Below are 25,028 nucleotides of genomic sequence, written 5' to 3' on the forward strand. Positions count from 1 at the left end.
TGAGTCCATGATCATATTTCTGGGACTTTATTTTACATCTTGGTCAGTTAAATTTTTACATTTCACTATGACCGGTTTCCGCTGCAGCAATTTTTAGATCATAAAAATTCTGATATGGCATCAACGTCTAATTAAACATGTAGGTACATAGCAAGTGCTCAGAGACTCTTACCAATAGAGTCTGTTCTCAGCCCTGTAGTCTTTCAATGTTCATCTTCTCTTTACACTATCGTATTGACCAACTGGGATCACGTTAACATCTTCAGTTCCTCTTCTTCCTTTATTGTTGTTTCCTATTTTTCCAGTATTCTCTTATTTTCTTCCCGTGAAGTCTTTTCCTTTCTTCTGTCCATGATGTTTCCCATTTTTTATTTCTTCTTGTTTTAAAGCCTTCCAAATTTAGTATTTTATTTTTAAAACGGTTTCTTTCTGCTATTTGTGTTTCTTTGATGTTGTTTCTTTCTAGATCTTTCCTTACTTCTGTAATCCATGCTATTGTCGATTTCTTCTTCCAGAAATATAGGAGTATTTGTTTTGTTAGTCTATTTCCATCCATTCGGTAGAGGTGTTCAAAGAAGGTTAATCTTCGTTTGGCCATTACTTCAGATATTTTCGTTACATTTTTGTAGATTTCCTAATGACTCCTTTTTTCCAACCATCTGCAGTTTTTATTGCACCCATTATTTTTTCTAATAATCCTTTCCAGTACCTCTAGTCTGTCGATCTTGCAGTGCATCGTTAGGCATTCAGATGCATGTAAACATTCTGGTCGTACCACTCTAGTGTAATGTTTTAGTTTTGTTTTTCTAGGTATACATTTCTTGTTGTAAAAATTTTTGGTCAAACCATATGATCTTTCAATTTTCTTAATTCTTAAATGTATTGCGGATTTTTCTAGTCCATTCTGTTGCACAGTCTCTCCAAGATATTTAAATTTGTTTACTTACTTTATTTTATGTACTTTTGTTTCCATGAATTTTGGCGCATTTCTTTTATATTTGTTATGAATTTTCTTTTTTTTCAGCTGAAATTTTGAGACCAGTGCTGTTTGCTATTTTATCCAGAAGATTTATCTGAACAACAGCTTCTGTCAGGTTTTCTGAAAGTATTGCAAAATCATCGGCAGAAGCCAAGCAGTTTACCTTAATTCCATTTGTTTCCCAGAGTTATTGGTTCAATTTTGTCATTTCTTTGTTTCGAATTCCAGATCCTTACAATATCTCCTCGAACACAAACAGTTAAGGTCATAAACCATCACCTTGTCCAACACCAGTTTTTATTTGAAATGGCTGAGGTACTTCTCCCATAAATTTGACTTTAGATATTGTACCTGTTAGTGTTTCACGAATTATATTTGCTAATTTTGATTTAACACCAAAGTCTCTAATGACCTTATCTATTGTTGCTCTGTCTATACAATCAAATGAATTCTTGAAATCAATAAATGACACTTATTAGTTTACTGGTTAACATTCTATAGCGAATTATTGACTTTAAGATAAAAATTTGTTCTACACAGAATCTTCCCTTTCGAAAACCACCCTGATATTCTCCCAGTAATTTTTTCTAAAGTATCCACCACTCTGTTCAGGAGAATTTTTAATAACATTTTGTATGCCACTGGTGGAAGTGATACTCCTCTGTAATTATTGACATTTTGTTTGTCTCCCTTTTTATGTAGATGGGTGGATCAATGCTGTTTTCCACTCTACTGGAATGTTTTCAGTCTTCCAAATGTTCTCAAAAAGCCGCTGTAGATCCTTTATGATTTTTCGTTCTGACCATTTCAGTAATTCTGCTGTAATGGAGTTTTCACCACTTGCTTCATTGTTTTTGAGTGTTTAGATGGCTTCATGAATTTCTAACTCTGTTGGTGGGAAATAGTCCTCTCGGTTTTGAGGTGTCACTGGAAATTCTAGTTTATCTGTTGGAACTGGACAATTTAACAGCTTTTCAAAAATACTTTGCTAAATTTTCAGAATTTTCTTTGTTGTTTAATCCCATTTTGCCATTTTCATCTCTGAAACAAGTACTTGGTGATTGATATCTTTGAAATATGCGTTTAAAAGATTGGAAAAAGTTTCTAGTATTATTTATGGTGAAATTTTCTTCTATTCCAATAAGCTGAGAATTTTCGTAGTTTCTTTTGATTTTCCGGATTATTTTTGATGTTTCTTTTCTTTGTTGTCTGAATTGTTCGAGGTATTCCTCTTTTTTGAACATCTCCATTTTCTCCATTTTTGAGCTCTTTCTATTAGTACTTCTTCACACTCACCTTTTACTGTATCATATCTTCGTTTATTTTACACGTAAAGCGCCTGCTCCAAACACGAAAATTCTACTTGCAAGGTGCATTCAGACATCACATCGCTACTGTTAACAAGAAAAAGAGGAGAAAATCCTACCGTTGTCGTTGCTGTAACTTAATATTAGATATCTGTAACGACACTAAAAAAGGCAGTACAGCCCTTACATATACAGTGCTCACCCAGCTAGCCACGCAGTCTGATGCGCTGCTTCCCGAGTGGGAATGCGTGCCTGACCCCAGAACGAATCCTTCCGGCGGATTAGTGTCCAGGTCCGGTGAGCCGGCCAGCCTGTGGATGGTTTTTAAGGATGTTTCCCATCTACCTCGGCGAATGTGCTCTGGTTCTCCTTATTCCGCCTCAGTTACACTGTGTCGGCGACTGCTGCGCAAACACCGTTTCCACGTTCATGTACACCATAATTTCTCTACCAAGCAAACATTTGGGGTTACACTCGTCTGGTATCAGAGGGGGTCCACTGGGACCGAACCGCACAATAACCCTGGGTTGGGTGTGGGGTGGGTGGACTGCTCTGGCCTGTTGTGGGGTTGTGAACCACTGAGGTCTATAGGCCCCCGGTTTAATACATACATACATGCATACAGAGCACCAGTGTCAATAAATGACAATGCTGCTGGTGATACCATATACACAATAATGTGTACATGAGCGATGTTATTCCAGGAATATCCATTTAAGGGCAAGAATACACTGGCCAATAGCCGCGGTGGATACTGGATAGCCGGCTGCCTATGTCTGCAGTGAAATATGAACGACAACGTACCGATTGCAGCAAAAACCGCGGGGGAGTGCTGTACACGCTGCCTCCCGCCAAAAAGTCGACAACCGCGCTGTCGCAGGGTGACGGCTTTGTTGACATACGCTAGCTTACGCGGGAGACAACGGAAGTCTTCTCATTTCACGCCACACCTTTCCCCATGATCACGGCGCGGTGGAATTCGACAAGGAGAAACTTATTTTCGAAGTGGAAAAATCATTCAGCCATCTGAAATATGAAGGTCAACGAATCAGCTACAAGTTTAAACCTTTAAATATTGGGAGGAGATGGTAGATATATTTGGAAGAAAAAAAATTGTCACCAGATGAAAAGAAAAAGCTAGGTAATTTTTTCGGTACATATTTTTACTATAAGTTTACCATTTAGCACTTTTCTGAATCTGATGTTAAGCGGATCGATCTTGCCATTGTAGTGCATTTATTTTTACAAAATAACGTGTTGGTGCGTCTGTTGTTAATGACTTATCAGTATCCTCCATGAATTGTCTCGGTTCAATATTCTCCAACCCTTTATGTGGCACGGGTAAATTCTTCTCGAAATTATCACCGCGTCTTTCACATGTAAAATTATGAAACATATAACAAGCTTTTACAATTCTTTTTACCAAATTTATCTTAATGTTTAAAGGTTGATGTAATATCCGCTTTTTACTGGGCAAAATGCCAAATCTGCATTTGTGTATCTACGTGCTCTGCTTAGCCAACAGTTAAATATTCTTTGTTTTTACTTAAATCATTTCCTGCATAGGGTCCTAGAACGTGGTGAAGCAAGCTGAAAGCGACATCGCCAACAATTAAATAAGGAATTTTGCCTTGAATACCTGCTATATCCTCATCGTCAGGTATTCCTAGATTGCCATCTACCAGTTATTTGTACGAAAAGAGGTCTTTAAAAACCGACCAATCACTATTCTTTCCATATGCCCCACTATCAATATCCATTAATTTATACTTGCTGTCACTAAGTGAAATTAAATCTAGTACAAAAAAGAATGTTTATAATTATAACCATTGGAAAAATTCTGCTGTCGGAGCAACACAACTGGCGAATATACTCTGACACAAAAGTGGGAAACGCTCTCAATCCTCATTCTGCCTTCTTTACTAAACGCTTTGGTATGTGAATACACTCCTGGAAATTGAAATAAGAACACCGTGAATTCATTGTCCCAGGAAAGGGAAACTTTATTGACACACTCCTGGGGTCAGATACATCACATGATCACACTGACAGAACCACAGACACATAGACATAGGCAACAGAGCATGCACAATGTCGGCACTAGTACAGTGTATATCCACCTTTCGCAGCAATGCAGGCTGCTATTCTCCCATGGAGACGATCGTAGAGTTGCTGATGTAGTCCTGTGGAACGGCTTGCCATGCCATTTCCACCTGGCGCCTCAGTTGGACCAGCGTTCGTGCTGGACGTGCACACCGCGTGAGACGACGCTTCATCCAGTCCCAAACATGCTCAATGGGGGACAGATCCGGAGATCTTGCTGGCCAGGGAAGTTGACTTACACCTTCTAGAGCACGTTGGGTGGCACGGGATACATGCGGACGTGCATTGTCCTGTTGGAACAGCAAGTTCCGTTGCCGGTCTAGGAATGGTAGAACGATGGGTTCGATGACGGTTTGGATGTACCGTGCACTATTCAGTGTCCCCTCGACGATCACCAGTGGTGTACGGCCAGTGCAGGAGATCGCTCCCCACACCATGATGCCGGGTGTTGGCCCTGTGTGCCTCGGTCGTATGCAGTCCTGATTGTGGCGCTCACCTGCACGGCGCCAAACACGCATACGACCATCATTGGCACCAAGGCAGAAGCGACTCTCATCGCTGAAGACGACACGTCTCCATTCGTCCCTCCATTCACGCCTGTCGCGACACCACTGGAGGCGGGCTGCACGATGTTGGGGCGTGAGCGGAAGACGGCCTAACGGTGTGCGGGACCGTAGCCCAGCTTCATGGAGACGGTTGCGAATGGTCCTCGCCGATTCCCCAGGAGCAACAGTGTCCCTAATTTGCTGGGAAGTGGCGGTGCGGTCCCCTACGGCACTGCATAGGATCCTACGGTCTTGGCGTGCATCCGTGCGTCGCTGTGGTCCGGTCCCAGGTCGACGGGCACGTGCACCTTCCGCCGACCACTGGCGACAACATCGATGTACTGTGGAGACCTCACGCCCCACGTGTTGAGCAATTCGGCGGTACGTCCACCCGGCCTCCCGCATGCCCACTATACGCCCTCGCTCAAAGTCCGTCAACTGCACATACGGTTCACGTCCACGCTGTCGCGCCATGCTGCCAGTGTTAAAGACTGCGATGGAGCTCTGTATGCCACGGCAAACCGGCTGACACTGACGGCGGCGGTGCACAAATGCTGCGCAGCTAGCGCCATTCGACGGCCAACACCGCGGTTCCTGGTGTGTCCGCTGTGCCGTGCGTGTGATCATTGCTTGTACAGCCCTCTCTCAGTGTCCGGAGCAAGTATGGTGGGTCTGACACACCGTTGTCAATGTGTTCTTTTTTCCATTTCCAGGAGTGTCTATTCACGTTATTTTAACACAGAATGTGAAACGTCCCCTTAGAACAATTTATACACGACTGTGCTTAACCTGACACACAATAATTTTAGCGCAACGCAATCTGACTATCAAAGATCCCTGCAAAAGAATGGCCCTGAGTAATATCAAACTATACCTTTCACAAATAACTTACCTCACAAAAATCTCCGTTACTCGAACTACAGCAATACGGCGAGCGCCACTACTGCCAGCTAAATAAAGATTCAAACTACTGAAGGCACTAACTACTGTTAGGGATAGTTAGCAAATGAAAGATTTTAATAGAGAACAAACACTGTATTTACCTTAATAATCATAATATATATAGCAGTTCAATTTCAAATTACAAAACTCCGCCATCTCTCTCCCCACATCCACCACTGCTGGCGGATCACCTCCAACTGCGCAACGCTACGCGCTGTTCACATCCAGCTATAGCAGTTCATGACAACAATGGCAGGCAACAATGCAAACTAGCCACATACTGCGCACAGCACAGCCAGTGATTTTCATACAGAGCGCTACGTAACGTTGCCAATAAGAAAACATAAACAGCAAACTTACATAAAGAAAACATAAACAGCCTACTTACATAGCCCCCATGCTCCCCGCAAAAAAATTTACAAATTTTTTTTGGCCAGTGGCCAATAATGATTTGATAAAATTTTTCATAATTACAATAACAAAGAAATCAAATGCACACACTTATTTATACAATATTGGTCAAAAGCTAAAATTTTCTCACAGTCCATAAAGACAGTCCTGATCATTCATCACAGTAAAACTGCCGTTTCTTTTATCAAAGTTGAGCAGTAAAAGACAATGCACACGGAAGTAGTGGATGTCCATGCAGTCTTGAAGAAGTAGTGTTGTCCTTCCAACAGAAAGACAGTGCTGACTCTTGACATGCTGACAGGTAATGGGCCACAACAGAGCAAACCCACAGCAGAGTCATTCGAAGTTGATGAATATTGGTAGGTAGGTCATCACAGAGCAGACCCACTGTAGTCCTGGTAGAGAGTATGGTATTGGTGGGCCACTAGAGGTGCAGACCCACTGCAGTCCTTGTAGAAAGTGTGGACAGGCCCACTGTAGTCCTGGTAGAGATGACCAGCTGCCATCTGTTGTGACTGTGCGGGTGCACAATCACCAGTGAAGAGTCTTGCAGTTAATATAGGAAGTCCATAACCACCACTTGTGCACTCACAAAGTTTTTTTTAAATTGTCCTTAGAACGAGCAATGCTGTTATCCAGTCCCTTGCTGAATTATCAACACACGTACAAACACTAACAGTCCCTATTTCTCACATATTGTCCATATACTACGACCAACAGAATGTGTGCAGTGAAATGAATGCTTACAAGTTACTTAATTTGATGAACTGGTGTCAATTACAATGTTATAACATGAGAATACAATTACAAAGGTACAAAATACATCATTCAAGAACATAACAATACAGAGAACATTTGTAGTACAGGCTGTACAACAGAATAGAAATAAACATATACATCAGTGTTACAGGAATTATGACATAAGTAAATACATAAAAGATCAGAATAATTATTGAAACATCAACTTCACACATGAGCATTAAAACAAAACAGAATAAATAATGTCTAAGCATATTTACAAGGTAAATAACATATTATTAATGCCAATTACACTCCTGGAAATGGAAAAAAGAACACATTGACACCGGTGTGTCAGACCCACCATACTTGCTCTGGACACTGCGAGAGGGCTGTACAAGCAATGATCACACGCACGGCACAGCGGACACACCAGGAACCGCGGTGTTGGCCGTCGAATGGCGCTAGCTGCGCAGCATTTGTGCACCGCCGCCGTCAGTGTTAGCCAGTTTGCCGTGGCATACAGAGCTCCATCGCAGTCTTTAACACTGGCAGCATGGCGCGACAGCGTGGACGTGAACCGTATGTGCAGTTGACGGACTTTGAGCGAGGGCGTATAGTGGGCATGCGGGAGGCCGGGTGGACGTACCGCCGAATTGCTCAACACGTGGGGCGTGAGGTCTCCACAGTACATCGATGTTGTCGCCAGTGGTCGGCGGAAGGTGCACGTGCCCGTCGACCTGGGACCGGACCGCAGCGACGCACGGATGCACGCCAAGACCGTAGGATCCTACGCAGTGCCGTAGGGGACCGCACCGCCACTTCCCAGCAAATTAGGGACACTGTTGCTCCTGGGGTATCGGCGAGGACCATTCGCAACCGTCGCCATGAAGCTGGCTTACGGTCCCGCACACCGTTAGGCCGTCTTCCGCTCACGCCCCAACATCGTGCAGCCCGCCTCCAGTGGTGTCGCGACAGGCGTGAATGGAGGGACGAATGGAGACGTGTCGTCTTCAGCGATGAGAGTCGCTTCTGCCTTGGTGCCAATGATGGTCGTATGCGTGTTTGGCGCCGTGCAGGTGAGCGCCACAATCAGGACTGCATACGACCGAGGCACACAGGGCCAACACCCGGCATCATGGTGTGGGGAGCGATCTCCTACACTGGCCGTACACCACTGGTGATCGTCGAGGGGACACTGAATAGTGCACGGTACATCCAAACCGTCATCGAACCCATCGTTCTACCATTCCTAGACCGGCAACGGAACTTGCTGTTCCAACAGGACAATGCACGTCCGCATGTATCCCGTGCCACCCAACGTGCTCTAGAAGGTGTAAGTCAACTACCCTGGCCAGCAAGATCTCCGGATCTGTCCCCCATTGAGCATGTTTGGGACTGGATGAAGCGGCGTCTCACGCGGTGTGCACGTCCAGCACGAACGCTGGTCCAACTGAGGCGCCAGGTGGAAATGGCATGGCAAGCCGTTCCACAGGACTACATCCAGCATCTGTACGATCGTCTCCATGGGAGAATAGCAGCCTGCATTGCTGCGAAAGGTGGGTATACACTGTACTAGTGCCGACATTGTGCATGCTCTGTTGCCTGTGTCTATGTGCCTGTGGTTCTGTCAGTGTGATCATGTGATGTATCTGACCCCAGGAATGTGTCAATAAAGTTTCCCCTTGCTGGGACAATGAATTCATGGTGTTCTTATTTCAATTTCCAGGAGTGTATATTTGAGGATAACAGTATTCCTCATCATAGTGAATATAGCTTAATATTAAAAGAAGAAAAAATTCTATGAAACTACACAGAGACAGGAAGAAAACAAATACACAAGGGTACACAAACACATAGTGGGATAACACAAAAGGATAGGACAGGGTTTGTTTTACTGCAGTATTTTGCATGGAGATCTCCCTTCATTCATCATTATTCCCAAAAGTGCTATCTAAGCCTGCTTTCTGTATTCTGTTCACATCCTCTGTCAAAAATAGTTTCTCTCCACTGTACACTACTTTTTTTTTGCCAAACCTTTTTCGTATAGCTTCTCAATGCATTTCTTCCAATTCATCATAATTCATTGACTTATAGGCTACCCCCTCTTAAGCTAACTTAAATCTACTGAGCTCAGATGCTAAACTAAGGGACGAGGCTATGCAGCAGCACATAACAAATTAACGCAAACAGCAATGCAAAAAAATGGAAAATTGCAAAGCAAGCTACAGTAAATCTAAATATAAAAATATAAAACTTGTATCTATACATGACAAAGCTCAAGCAGAAAATATATTACACTAAAATGGCCATGTTTAATACCTATGTCACATCTTAACACTAGAGTGATGGATCACGAGAACTTACACTAGCAGATAAGTTACCAAATCGTAAAGAAATTATTTATGCAATTCCTGTGAAGGGAAATGTCTATTTATGTGCCCTCGTTTTCTTGTAAGTAGATCATAAATTTCTTATTGACTGGATCTGTAGGCATAAAATAAGAATATTAGTACATATATTAAATTTTATTTTAACCAATGCTGCAGTGCAGCTAGGAACTAGATATTAAAAGGAAATGAGCAAATATGTACAAAGGACGGCATGAAACATCATTCATTAGCCATATGGCATTTCATAATGCAGTAAAAATTCCCTCAATTCTAGAGAAAGACGCTTGTCATAATCAGGTGTGCAGATGTAAGTATCTTTCCAAGTAATGAGGGTGTCGCATTTGCAGTGTTTTCTCTAAAGGAATGTCAACAGCTAAGTTAATGTCTCTCTTTTTTTTCTCCACCTCTGCATCTGAAAGGCACTAATGGCTTTTTTCCAGGCGTCTGTCGCGCAGCTGGGTGCACACGACGCATTACGTGCAGGTGGTCACTTAACTTCCTTACGGAAATATTTACGACAGCAGTTTCCGCTACAGTGACAGTCTCATATAAAAATATTTCACAGGTCAAGAATTTGCGTTGCAAATGTGTAGAAACAAAATCTTATGAATATAACAGTGTCCAAAAAAATTTTCGACGGCATTGTGATACATTCACGCATTTACACACATTTCATGACTTTTAAAGTACGATTCTTGGTTTCCAACATCCTTTTTCACAAGTCTAGAGTCCCTAACTTCTATTCATTATTCATATACATATAAACACGTAATCACATTCCCCATATATGGTAGCATCATCTTATTGACATAAACATACCTCAACAGCATAATACACATCGTCGTCATAAAAATAACATCATAACAGCCCAGTCAAATCTCAAATCGTCGTAGCTTCCTCCAATAATTTCAAAACCTAAAAAGAACTCTCTGCTCATTTAAATAGTGTCATCTACCTCAAACGTACTTTAAAAATCATGATATCATACCAAATACATCATTCAAAGCTCTCATAGTATCACAATGGTTCCGAAAAATTATGAAGAGTTCACACAGTACAGACAAAATACAATTTCGTAAATGTGAAGTAATCCAACGGCGTAATCACGTAAACATCTGTCACTGACGTAGTAAAAAACATGTTTATCGCTCAGTTAAATGATCAGATAGCTGTGTAATTTATGTTTTAGAGAAATATGGTACCGATGTGTAAAGTTGTATAAGCAAATACCATATTAGCTAGGGTTCCTTGTGCTTGCCAAACACATGGTACACAAAGTAAGCGTGTACCCCCCTGAGGATTAATGTAATTATACCCTCAGGTGTTACAGATTACAGCAATGGAGTGAAATGTATCACGGAAAACTTTCTTTGTAATTCAAAAATCTTTAAAAATAAATGTTTTAAGTACAAAATTAATCACTCAGATACATGTCCTGTAGCGCTAAATGTGCGTCTTGCTGTAAGATAATCTCTGTGGGAGTGTCGTAGTTATCGTCCTCCGAAAGCTAAGTTCAGCAGAAGATAATGTACTTACCTCATGATAAACAAAAGTGAAATGCTTTGCGTATAGATTTCTTAGTTATTACGCATATTGCCGTGATGAAGAAATTACTGTACTGTAACGTATCGTTGTGCTACGGAAAAGGCTGTCTCATTGTAGCTATACCACAAAAGTTACTACTAAAACATGTTTTACTTTCCAGAATAATACATAAAAACTGTGCAGATATGAAACAGAAACACCGCAAAAGCAACATAGTAAATTGTCACTCATTAGTAACATCGTGATATAATCGTGTAGCTGTCACATAAACTAACCACTGTGTTTAATTCACAATGTATTTTCAAGTAAACCAAAATGTTGCATTAAAACATTGTTGCATGGTAACAGTTTCTAAAGCATACCAGTAACGTGAAGTGAAACGTTTCATGGCAAAGACAAAGTTAAAAAGCAGATTATCTTTTAATAAACGGTTTTACATGTGAAATGTGGTGTAGCCCTTTGCTCTTCCTAGTACGCAGAGTTTCAACTTTAACGCAATTATCATGTGGTATACGTCGGTAAAGAATACTGGAATTTTGCTCAAGGTTAGCGTCAATGTTATTTTTCCCTGAGCCAGCGGGCGCAAGTGGCTGCCTGCGGTGCGAGTCATTGTCTGTTTCTTTGTTGGCGTGCGTCGTTATTGGGATTTGGAGACCTAACTTCCACAAATTCACCGTGACGTGAGGGTTCTGCCCTGTTTAAAGTTCGCCAGTTCCGATGGAATTCAGGTCTGTCGTTTTGTCAGTAGTTCCTGTAGATTCTTTCTTGTCGGTTAAGTGGTGGAGAATTTCTCCCTGAATTATCACTGCAGGGTGGACCGTTGCGTCTGAAGTTATTCTGTCTCCCGTGATAATAATAGTTCTGGTTGCCAAATTGTCTGTTTCTGTGATTGTCTCTGTCATATTCATTACTACGGAAATGCGATCTTTCTCTGTAACTATTATTACTCTGCCAACGGTTGTCATACGGGTGGTGTCTGTTTTGGTCACGATTTTTGCTGTAAGAATAGCTTTGTCGTGTCCAGTTATTATTTCTGTCGTCACGGAATTGTGACGCATGTGACCTGTAATTGTTGTGCACCAGTTTTCGCATCCCGCGACTGCCTGTATCAATTTCTAGTTCTTGTAACAGTCCCTGAAAAGCTTCAATGTCGTCTTTGCAACGTCCTGCTAAAATAATATGTCGTAAATGTTCAGGCAGTTTGATTAAGCAAATGCGGATGAGTTCTGAGGGGCTGTATGGGTTGACAGGTACTGATTCTTGTGCAAAATGTCTTCAAAATATTTCACAAGACTGGAAAATTCAGATTGTTCGAAATGTTTCATCATTATGATGCCATGTTTTACTTGGTCTTGTGTGGCTTGAGACCAATATGCTGAGAGGAAGGCATGGTAAAATTCTCCTTCAATGTGGCAATCGTGAATGACCGATCGCATTCTTACAGCTGGTTCATTCTCTAAGTAGCCACACATAAATTATAACCTGTGCTCCAATGACCAGTTGGGAGGAAAACAATGAGAGAATTGATGGAGCCACGCTTGTGGATGAATGTCGTTGGCAGAATTCTTAAACGTTTTGAATTTACGTGTAGTAATGAACAGCTTATAGTCAAAATCATTGTGTCGGCGAGTAGCATGTCGGTCATTGTTACGTCGTATCGGCGGTTCCATCTCAAAATTCGGCGCACATTGCCAATTTCTTTCATAACTTCCGAACTGCCCTGTGTTATTATTTTGTGGCTGTTCCGTATTTCTATGTCCCTCTTCCCGTACTGGGGCGCGAGTGTCGTCTGAAATACGTAATTCTTGTATTGCCTGTGTCAGCTGATCTTGTACTTCCCGGATTTCTCTTTTGTACTGTGTATTGATTTGATTCAGATTTTGTTTCAGTTTCCTAATTTGTTCGCTCTCTTCTGTGTCATTAAAGACTACCGGTTTTGTGTCATTCAGATTATCATCTACCTTCGTAGATAAGTTAGTGACCTGATCCGAAAGTTCGGCTACTTTCTCCGATAGTAAACACATTTCCTCAGTGTGTCTTTCTGAACCAGTTTTCAGAGTATCTACTGTATCCCTTAAGTTTTCTTGAGTTTTTGCAAGTTGCGTAACCGAATCGGTAGATGCAACTGAGTCAATTTTAGCTTGCAGGGTCTCATGATTTTCATGAACAATCGTTTGCAGTTCTTTTATGGCTGCTTCGTGATTCTGTAATGCATTTTCATGCCGCGAAAAAATAGGTTGAAAATGCTCACAAATTTGTGTTTTTACGTCATTACAGACCTTTTGACATTTCGATTCGATTTTATGTAACTCAGTAGTTAAATCTTCACGTGTTTGTTCAAGTGTATGTTCCACTGAGTCTAACTTTTGAAGCTTTTGCTGTGTTTGTCTCTGATTTTGTTCCATTGTGTCTAACTGTTGCTGTGTTTGTCTCTGATTTTGTTCCATTGTGTCTAACTTTTGAAGCTTTTGTCCCATTTGTTGCATTAACTGTAATAACAATGCACTGGTGTCTGAAACATGTTCCTCAGTGCTTTTCGGCAGTGAATTTGCACCGGCAACATTCACATTTTGACAAGCAGAAAATGTGTCTTGACTTATTTGAGAAAAGGGTGAGGACGCAAAACCTGAATCTACAGTATTTGCAAGATTGTGTCCTGTCATTTCGGATTCCTGGGGCAAGTTGTTGCCGACCGATCGATCGATAATGCTTCCCTGTCCACTAATTGTTTCACTGTCTACACCATTGTTTGCAGCCCGCTTCATTTCCCTATGTACAATTACCAAATTACTACTTTGAACATTAGTTAATTCATTACTCGGTGGCGTTAACACACTGCTTTCGTCTTCACTGTCATTTCTCAGTTTGCTTTGGAGCCGAGTGTTACGTTTTTCACATGCCATTATTGTCACAATATTTCACACGATAACACAGAAAAGCACAATTTGAATAGCAAAAATAAGAGAACACATTAACATAGCACTGAAAATAATATCTAGTTAATTGCAGCAGCGAAATACTTGGCGCAAAGCTACATGCATGCCACAACTGTTTTACTGTACAACAATGAAAGACTGCAACTACAAAGGAGATTCTCTCTACAATTACGCACTAGCAATAAACAAAAGCTACACTAAATACACAAACTGCAAGAAAAAAATCAGAAGATTCCAGTGAGGTATCCTAGGCTAAGGGTCGACATATGAAACGTCCCCTTAGAACAAATTATACTCTACTGTGCTTAACCTGACACACAATAATTTTAGCGCAACGCAATCTGACTATCAAAGATCCCTGCAAAAGAATGGCCCTGAGTAACATCAAACTATACCTTTCACAAATAACTTACCTCACAAAAATCTCCGTTACTCGAACTACAGCAATACGGCGAGCGCCACTACTGCCAGCTAAATAAAAGATTCAAACTACTGAAGGCACTAACTACTGTTAGGGATAGTTAGCAAATGAAAGATTTTAATAGAGAACAAACACTGTATTTACCTTAATAATCATAATATATATAGCAGTTCAATTTCAAATTACAAAACTCCGCCATCTCTCTCCCCACATCCACCACTGCTGGCGGATCACCTCCAACTGCGCAACGCTACGCGCTGTTCACATCCAGCTATAACAGTTCATGACAACAATGGCAGGCAACAATGCAAACTAGCCACATACTGCACACAGCACAGCCAGTGATTTTCATTCAGAGCGCTACGTAACGTTGCCAATAAGAAAACATAAACAGCAAACTTACATAAAGAAAACATAAACAGCCTACTTACAAATGTTGTAAATCCCAGTCGTTCTTTAAAGTTAAGGCTTCATACTCAATATCTCCCTCTCACTGTCAGTGTCTATATGTCTCTCTCACGCTGTCTCCTTTTTGTCCCGTTGATTTCAAGTATATCTCGCTGCCACTGCCTCTTCTCTGACCTACATTGTCTTCTGTTTATTTGCCGCTGGCGTTTGTTCAAAAAAAAAAAAAAAGAGAGAATTCACAAAATTTGGCGGATTGGGGGGGTGGGGGGGGGGGGAGCGGGTCAACTTTTCTTCCCCATACCAACGTGTCTAAAATTTCTGCTTTAGAGAACGTGGGCTTCGGAGGCTTTGCTGCTGTGATAAGTAGGATAGATGGTGATCCGTGGCATCTTTGCCAAACGAACATAAGGCTGGTGCACGCAAAAGTGCTTCGGAGCACACCGTGCATCGTACATTGTTGAACGTAGAGCTCGCAGCAGAACACTCTTGCGTGTTCACACGTTGACTCAACGACATCGTTAATTACGATTGCAGTTAGCACGAGACATTCGGAATTCGACTGTCGATCAATGGAAACTTGTCGGTTCTTTGGCTGAATCACATTTTCGCTATACAAGGTCGGTCACTGTCTCCGTAAACGTCATCATCGAGGTAAACGGCGGTTCGAAACGGGCAGCGCAGCGCTCCACAAAGCAGGCTAGTGGGAGCAGTATTACGCTTTGGGAGACACTCTCCTGCGCTTGCATCGGACCTGTGGTGGAAATCGAAGACGCACTGACAGCTGTGAACCAGCTGCGTCCCTTCATGCTTCATGTCTTCCCCGACGTCGATGTCACCTCCCAGTGGTATAACTGTCTGTGTCTCACTGTTACAGTGGTTTCAGGGGCCATATAGTGTACTCACATTCATGTCTTGTCGACGAAACTCACCTGATGTAAGTCCTATGGAACCCGTCTGGGTCTCTATGGGTCAACACCAACGAGTATGCAAAACAGCGGCGCGTTATTTACGTGAATTACATGACCTCTGCGTAGACATGCCTCATAACTCTACAAACCGACCAACAAACTGTCGGATCCCTGTTACGCTGAATCAGTGATGTTTTTCCTACCAAACGCGGACAAACAAGCTATTAAGCTGGTGGTCATAATGTTTTGACTTCTCACTGTAAGAACATGTGGTCAAAATTTTGTCGATCTACAATGACCAGTAAGTGCAGTAGCCAGACCCACAGTTTTTACTGTTCATACACGAAAGTCAAGCTTTTTCAGGGTTTTCTCAAGAAACTAAACTGTAGACTTTCACGGCCGGAAATATCATGCCCATTATAATTATCCGGGCTGTTATGCCGTGGTCGGTTGATGAATTCTGTGTCGATTCCCAAAGTTTCGTCTCCGACTGCGGGAGACATCTTCAAGGGGGTCCGTAGCTCAATGGAAGATCCAACACACCCACTGGCTCGCTACTGACTGCCGCTAAATTCCCACGGCGCCGCGGCGTGACGTCACGTGTTTTGAAAACGTCAGTGCAATTGGCCGCAGTCCGTCGCCGTCGATCGTCGTTGCCATGACCCAGTGATGTGTACCACCTGCCGACGGCGACGGACAGCGGCCAATTGCACTGACGTTTTCAAAACACGTGACGTCATGCTGCGGCGTGGGAGCGCGCGGACACGGAATTTAGCGGCAGTCAGTAGCGAGGCAGTGGGGGTGTTGGACCTTCCATTGAGCTACGGACCCCCTTGAAGATGTCTCCCGCAGTCGGAGACGAAACTTTGGGAATCGACACAGAATTCATCAACCGACCACGGCATAACAGCCCGGATAATTATAATGGACATGATTTTCCCAAGAAACACACATGAAAAAATAGTGCTTTCATGTGACGCTTTTATGAGCCTCTTTTATGAGACCTAATTCAAAAGAACCAACCGATTTGCTCCATTTGCCTGGTCTGGATTATGTGCCTAATCTTGAATTTGTGACCGCGTAATGTAGGATTTACAAATGGTCACTATGGCAAGGACTACACGGAACACGTGACTTCTTTTCTCCGTGATCAATAGAAATCATAGTTTGATACCCTGAAAAATCACGCTGCAACTTAGAATACATTAGCAGTGTGTAAGTTTGCTGTTTATGTTTTTATGTAAGTAGGCTGTTTATGTTTTCTTTATGTAAGTTTGCTGTTTATGTTTTTTTATTGGCAACGTTACGTAGCACTCTCTATATGAAAAGTTTGAATTGTTGTCTGCCATTGTTGTCATGAACTGCTATAGCTGGATGCGAACAGCGCGTAGCGCTGGGCAGTTGGAGGTGAGCCGCCAGCAGTGGTGGATGTGGGCAGAGAGATGGAGGAGTTTTGATAATTTGTAATACTGGATGTCAATTATGAATATTAAGCTGGCAGTAGTGGCGCTCGCTGTATTGCAGTAGTTCGAGCAACGAAGATTTTTGTGAGGTAAGTGATTTCTGAAAGGTACAGTTTAATGTTACTCAGGGCCATTCTTTTGCAGGGATTTTTGATAGTCAGATTGCGTTGCGCTAAAATTATTGTGTGTCAGGTTAAGCACAGTCTTGTACAATTATTCTAAGTGGACATTTCATATGTAAAATTGTTCTAAGGGGGCGTTTCATATGTCGACCCTTAGCCTAGGATACCTCACTGGAATCTTCTGATTTTTTTCTTGTAGTTTGTGTATTTAGTGTAGCTTTTGTTTATTGCTAGCGCGTAATTGTAGAGAGAATCTCCTTTGTAGTTGCAGTCTTTCATTGTTGTACAGTAAAACAGTTGTGGCATGCATGTAGCTTTGCGCCAAGTATTTCGCTGCTGCAATTAACTAGATATTATTTTCAGTGCTATGTTAATGTGTTCTCTTATTTTTGCTATTCAAATTGTGCTTTTCTGTGTCATCGTGTGAAATATTGTGACAATAATGGCGTGTGACAAACGTAACACTCGGCTCCAAAGTAAACTAAGAAATGACAGTGAAGACGAAAGCAGTGTGTTGGCCCCACCATGTAATGAGTTAACTAATATTCAAAGTAGTAATTTGGTAACTGTGCATAGGGAAATGGAGCGGGCGTCAGACAATGGCGTAGGCAGTGAAACAGGTAGTGAACAGGGAAGCATTGTCGATCGATCGGTCGGCAACAGCTCGCCTCAGGAATCCGAAATGATAGGACACAATTTTGCAAATACTGTAGATTCAGGTTTTGCGTCCTCACCGTTTTCTCAAATAAGTCAAGACACATTTTCAGCTTGTCAAAATGTGAATGTTGCCGGTGCAAATGCACTGCCGAAAAGAGTAGAGGAACAGATTCCAGACACTAATGCATTGTTATTACAACTAATGCAACAAATGGAACAAAATCAGAGACAAACACAGCAAAAGCTTCAAAAGTTAGACACAATGGAACAAAATCTTCGGAAGTTAGACACCACACTTGAACAAACACGTGAAGATTTAACTACTGAGTTACATAACATCGAATCGAAATGTCAAAAAGTCTGTAATGACGTAAAAATACAAATTTGTGAGCATTTCCAACCTATTTTTTCGCGGCATGAAAATGCATTACAGAATCACGAAGCAGCCATAAAAGCGCTGCAAACCATTGTTCATGAAAATCATGAGACCTTGTGGGCTAAAATTGACTCAGTTGCATCTACCGATTCGGTTACGCAACTGGCAAAAACTCAGGAAAACTTAAAGAACACAGTAGATTCGATTTCAACACAATTGGACACTCTGAAACTTGGTTCAGAAAAACACACTGAGGAAATGTGTTCACTATCGGAGAAAGTAGCTGAACTTTCGGATCAGGTCACTAACTTATCTACAAAGGTAGATGATGATCTGAATGACACAAGACCCGTAGCCTTCACTGACACAGAAGAGTATGAACAAATAAGAAAATTCAAACAAAATCAGAATCAAATTAATACGCAATACAAAAGAGAAATGCGGGAAGTACAAGATCAGCTGACACAGGTAATACAAGAATTACGTATTTCAGAGGACACTCGCGCCCCAATAAGGGAAGAGGGACATAGAAATACGGAACAGCCACAAAATAATAACACAGGGCTTTTCGGTAATTATGAAAGAAATTGGCAAGGTACACCGAATTTTGAGATGGAATCGCCGACACGACGTAACAATGACCGATATGCTACTCGCCGACACGATGATTTTGATTATAAGCTGTTCATTACTACACGTAAATTCAAAACATTTAAGAATTCTGCCAACGACATTCATCCACAAGCGTGGCTCCATCAATTCTCTCATTGTTTTCCTCCCAACTGGTCATTGGAGCACAGATTAGAATTTATGTGTGGCTATTTGGAGAATGATCCAGCTGTAAGAATGCGATCGGTCATTCAGGATTGTCACAGTGAAGGAGATTTTTATCATGCCTTCCTCTCAGCATATTGGTCTCAAGCTACACAGGACCGTGTAAAACATAACATCATAATGATGAAACATTTCGAACAATCTGAATTTTCCAGTCTTGTGAAATATTTTGAAGACATGTTGCACAAGAATCAGTACCTGTCAAACCCATACAGCCCCTCAGAACTCATCCGCATTTGTTTAATCAAACTGCCTGAACATTTACGACATATTATTTTAGCAGGACGTTGCAAAGACGACATTGAAGCTTTTCAGGGACTGTTACAAGAACTGGAAATTGACACTGACAATCGCGGAACGCGAAAACAGGAGTACAACAATTACAGGTCACATCTGTCACAATTCCATGACGACAGAAACGATAACTGGACGCGACAAGGCTATTCTCACCACACAAATCGTGACCAAAATCGACACCACCCGTATGACAACCGTTGGCAGAGGAGTAATAATTACAGGGAAAGATCACCTCTCCGCAGTAATGACTATCACAGAGACAATCAGAGAAACAGACAATATGGGAACCAAAATAATTATTATCAAGGGAGACAGAATAACTTTAGACGCAACGGTCCAGCACGCAGTTACGATTCAAGGAGAAATTCTCCACCATGTGACCGACAAGAAAGAAACTATGGAAACTACCGACATGACGACAGACGATATGATCGTAACGACAGACCTGAATTGCATCAGAACTGGCGAGATTTAAACAGAGCAGAGCACTCTCGTCACGATGAATTTGTAGAAGTTAGGTCTCCAAATCCCAATAACGACGCGCGCCAACAAAGAGACAATAGGCAATGACTCACTCCGCTGGCAGCGACAATATGTACTTATGAAACTGACGACGGAGCTGCCGTAGCTAGTAATTACGTAAAAATGGAAGACATTAGGGACATCTTACTCCAGGAACACGACGTAAAACATAACAACATTGCATATCCTGTGATTCACATTACTGTAAATGACGTAAAATTTACGGCAGTACTTGACTCTGGCAGTCCCATTTCAGTAATTAGTGAAACAGCTTTTAGCAAATGCAACAAATCGAACAATTGCCCCACACTTCCGTTACGTAAGATTAAATTACAAGGTGCAATCTTTGGAAAAAGTGTAGATGTACGCCAACAAACCAATTTAGAATTCTTTTGTCAAAGCCACAGCTTCTCTATGAACTTTCTTATTGTTCCATTATTGTCGACGGAAATTATACTGGGAGTAGACTTTTTGAATGAATATAAAGCAATCTTAAGTTTTCAAGATGCTGAAATAAGTTTAGAGAAAGAAGGTAAGTCAATAGCTTTGAAATTTGAAGACTGGCTCTCAAACCATGATGAGGAAATTAATCGGCTTTATGTTCTGTTAGACAACAGTTCGGAATTTTCTACGGAAGTAGACACCAACAATCACTCTGCAAGTACTGAAAGGGATGATATCGACGGCATATTTGAAATTAATGAGTTAATTCAGAATAAAATTCAAACAATTGAGAATTGTAATGACACTGATAGGCAGGACCTTTTTGAGATTTTACAAGCACATTCCACAGTTTTTACTCACAAAACAGGAACAATCAAGGGATTTCAATACCAATTTCGTGTTCGTGAGCATACTAAATTTTGTGTTAGACCATACGTAATTCCGGCACATTATAAGGACCGTGTTAGAACAGAAATACAATCTATGCTTGACGAGGGCATTATTGAGCCTGCAGTAAGCTCATACAACAATCCATTACATGTTGTTGAGAAGAAAAATGGATCGATCAGGCTTGTTTTAGATTCGAGACAAATCAATACTATCATTATTCCTGAAACAGACAGGCCGCAGACGATGGAAGAACTTCTTCAAAATTTTAATGGTGTAAAAGTGTTGTCTTCCATTGATCTCAGATCCAGCTTTTATCAGATCGAACTTCATCCAGAATGCAGAAAATACACAGCTTTCCTTTGTTTCGGCGTTTGTTATCAGTTTCGGAAACTTCCTTTTGGTTTGAACATTTCTTCGGCAGCATTCATTCGTGGGTTAAATTCCATATTACCTGAGTTCTTAAAACGTCACATCACTTTATATGTGGACGATATTCTAATAGCAGAAGCTTCATGGGAACAACATAACCGCATCCTCAACAGTTTGTTACGTATTTTTGCAGAATCTGGAATTACAGTTAACTTGGAAAAGTCAGAATTCGGTAGGTCAAAGGTGAAGTTTTTGGGACATATTATTTCTTCTGAAGGCATTCAGCCGGATCCAGAAAAGTTAGAAGCAATCAGAGCCATTCCAGTTCCATCCACAAAAAGACAAGTCCGCAGTTTTCTAGGTCTCGTAAATTTTTACCGTCGTTTTCTGAATATGCAAATTCTAGTTACACCAAAACTTTGTTCTCTCACTGGAAAAAATACTATTTGGAACTGGGACGAACAAGCACAGTTGGAATTCAATTCTTTGAAAGAAGCGTTACTTCACGCGCCAATACTAGCTCATCCAGATCTGTCACAAGATTTCTGCCTTAGCACTGATTCTTCCAAAGTTGGTCTTGGTGCCCATTTATTTCAAGAAGCCATAGAAAATGACATTACTGTTCAGAAAACCATTGCTTTTGCTAGCCGAGTGCTAACAAAATCTGAAAAAAATTATTCCGTTACTGAATTAGAAGCTTTAGCTATCGTTTGGGCATTTAACAAATTTCGTTTCTTTCTTTCTGGTAAGCACGTAAAAGTATACAGTGATCATCGTGCATTACAATTTCTTATGTCTTCAAAATTAAATCATGATAGGTTAAAACGTTGGGCATTGTTTCTGCAAGAATTCCGCTTCACAATAGTCTACATTCCCGGCAAGGAGAACATTGTTGCGGACGCGCTGTCACGCGCACCGGCTGGGCTTGAGAAAAGTAACACAGAAGGCAACCTCGAGAAAAATTTCAGTATTCTTTACATTCAGAAAGTCGCCTTTGAAAACTTCATCACCACATCTTTAAAGGACATTGCTCATGAACAAGATAAAGATCCGATTTGGAAAGATATCAAAAGTAAATGGCATGAAAAGACACACACTCAGATTCGGCATTATTACCTGGTTAGAAACAACATACTCTTCAAACGCTGCACTGTTGATGACAAGCTATGGGTACTTTGCATTCCAGACGATTTTGTTAATAAGCTCATTTGGTACATTCATTTCAGCTACGCACATTTTGGCCCACGAAAATGTTATCATATTCTTCGAACGACTTGTTATTTTAACAATATGGAAAAGAGAATTCGAAGAGTCTTGTCTATTTGTAAACTTTGTCAAAAGGCGAAACCATCTACTATCTCACATCGTGCTCCGTTATTTCCTATTATTCCTTCTAAATTAAAAGAATTTGCTGCTGTTGATCTCTTGGGACCCCTTGTCAGAACATCGAATGGATTTTCGTACGTTCTAGTCGCTGTTGAACTTACTTCAAAATTTGTTTCTTTCACTCCGTTACGTAAAGCCACTGGACGGTCTGTATCCAACGCCTTTGTTAAAAATTTCTTACGTGAAGTTGGACACGTTAGTAAAGTCATTTCAGATAACGGACCGCAATTCAGATCTGCTGTTTGGTCACGCATGCTTCGGAATCATAAAATCAAACCTGTTTTTATTTCATTGTATTCACCACATTGTAACCCGTCTGAACGGATTATGAAAGAAATCAATAAGCTTTGCAGACTTTATTGTCACAGAAAGCATCAGCATTGGGACAGATATTTACACTTATTTCAAAATGTGCTGAATGAAATGCCTCATGATTCCACTGCTTTACCACCTACTCTTGTACTGAAGAATGTAGAACCTCCGAACAGAATCAGAGAGCTTGTACCTTTCCCGAATACACGTAAACTTCGCCACAAAGACATAATTGATTTGGCTCTTAAAAATATAAAATCTGCAGCAGACAAAAGGAGAAAACTACACGGTAAAGCAAATGCAAAGAAATTATGTATTGGTCAGAAAGTTCTCATTAAAGCTCATTCATTGTCACATAAGAAGAAACACTTGAGTCACAAATTCTTTCTAGTTTACAATGGACCTTACAGAATCCGACGTATACCACATGATAATTGCGTTGAAGTTGAAACTCTGCATACTAGGAAGAGTAAAGGTTTACACCACATTTCTCATGTAAAACCATTTATTGACAGACAATCTGCTTTTTAACTTAGTCTTTGCAATTTTCACTTCACGCTACTTGTACAATTTGTCAGACTTAAGAAACTGTTAACATGCAACATTTTGGTTTGCATACGAGTGGATTCTGGATTTGAGGTGCTTTCTGTGAAATGCCAGATGACACAGTGGTTGGTTTGTGTGACAGCTACACGATTATATCACGACGTTACTAATGAGTGACAATTTACAATGTTGCTTTTGCGGTGTATCTGTTTTATATCTGCACAGTTTTTTCTGAATTCTTCTATAAAGTGAGACATGTTTTAGTGGTGACTTTTGTGCTATTGCTACAAGGAGACAGCCTTTTCCGTAGGACAACAATACGTTACAGCACAGTACTTTCTTCATCACGGCAATAAGCGTAATAACTAAGTTATCTATACGCAAAGCATTTCACTTTTGTGTATCATGAGGTAAGTACATTGACTTCTGCAGAACTTAGCTTTCGGAGGACAATAACTACGACACTTCCCAGAGATTATCTTACAGCAAGACGCATATTTAGCGCTAAAGGACACGTATTTGAGTGATTAATTTTGTACTTAAAACATTTATTTTTAAAGATTTTTGAATTACAAAGAAGGTTTTTCGTGATACATTTCATTCCATTGCTGTAATCTGTAACACCTGAGGGTATAATTACAATAAACCTCAGGGGGGTACACGCTTACTTTGTGTACCATGTGTTTGGCAAGCACAAGGAGCCCTAGCTAATATGGTATTTGCTTATACAATTTAACACATCGGTACCATATTTCTCTAACACATAAATTACACAGCTATCTGATCATTTAACAGAGAAACAAACATTTTTTTTTCTACGTCAGTGACACATGTTTACGCAATTACAGAGTTGGATTACTTCACACTTAAGAAATTGTACTTTGTCTATACTTTGTGAACTGTTCATATTTTTTCGGAACCATTGTGATACTATGAGAGCTTTGAATGATGTATTTGGTATGAGATCATGATTTTTAAAGTACGTTTGAGGTAGATGACACTACTGAAATGAGCAGAGAATTTTCTTTAGGTTTTGAAACAATTGCAGAAAGCTACGACGTTTTTGAGATTTGACTGAGGTGTTATGATGTTATTATTACGACGACGATGTGTATTATGCTGTTGAAGTATGTTTATGTCAATAAGATGATGCTACCATATATGAGGAAGGTGATTACCTGTTTATATGTATATGAATAATGAATAGAAGATAGGGACTCTTGACTTGTGAAAAAGGTTGTTGGAAACCAAGAATCGTACTTTAAGAGTTATGAAATGTGTGTGTAAATGCGTGAATGAGACTGTCACTGCAGCGGAAACTGCTGTCGTAAATATTTCCGTAAGAAAGTGACCACCTGCACGTGCGTCGTCGGCACACAGCTGTGTCAGACACCTGGAGAACAAGCCATTAGAGTGAGGGCCTTTCCGGAAGCACAGGTAGAAAAACAAAAAAGGGGTTAACCAATGCTATTGACAATCCTTTGTAGAGGGCATCGCTAATGCGACACGCTCGTTACTTGAAAACATATGATTTTTGTAATGCGTTGGGGGCACACAGCTGTGTCAAACACCTGGAGAATAAGCCATTAGGATGTGCCTTTCATCGCTAATGCGACACCCTCGTTACTTAAAAATTTATGATATTTACTGAAATGCCTAACAAAATGACAAGAA

This window comes from Schistocerca cancellata, chromosome 1 (assembly GCF_023864275.1).
Source record: "Schistocerca cancellata isolate TAMUIC-IGC-003103 chromosome 1, iqSchCanc2.1, whole genome shotgun sequence".
Taxonomy (NCBI): domain Eukaryota; kingdom Metazoa; phylum Arthropoda; class Insecta; order Orthoptera; family Acrididae; genus Schistocerca; species Schistocerca cancellata.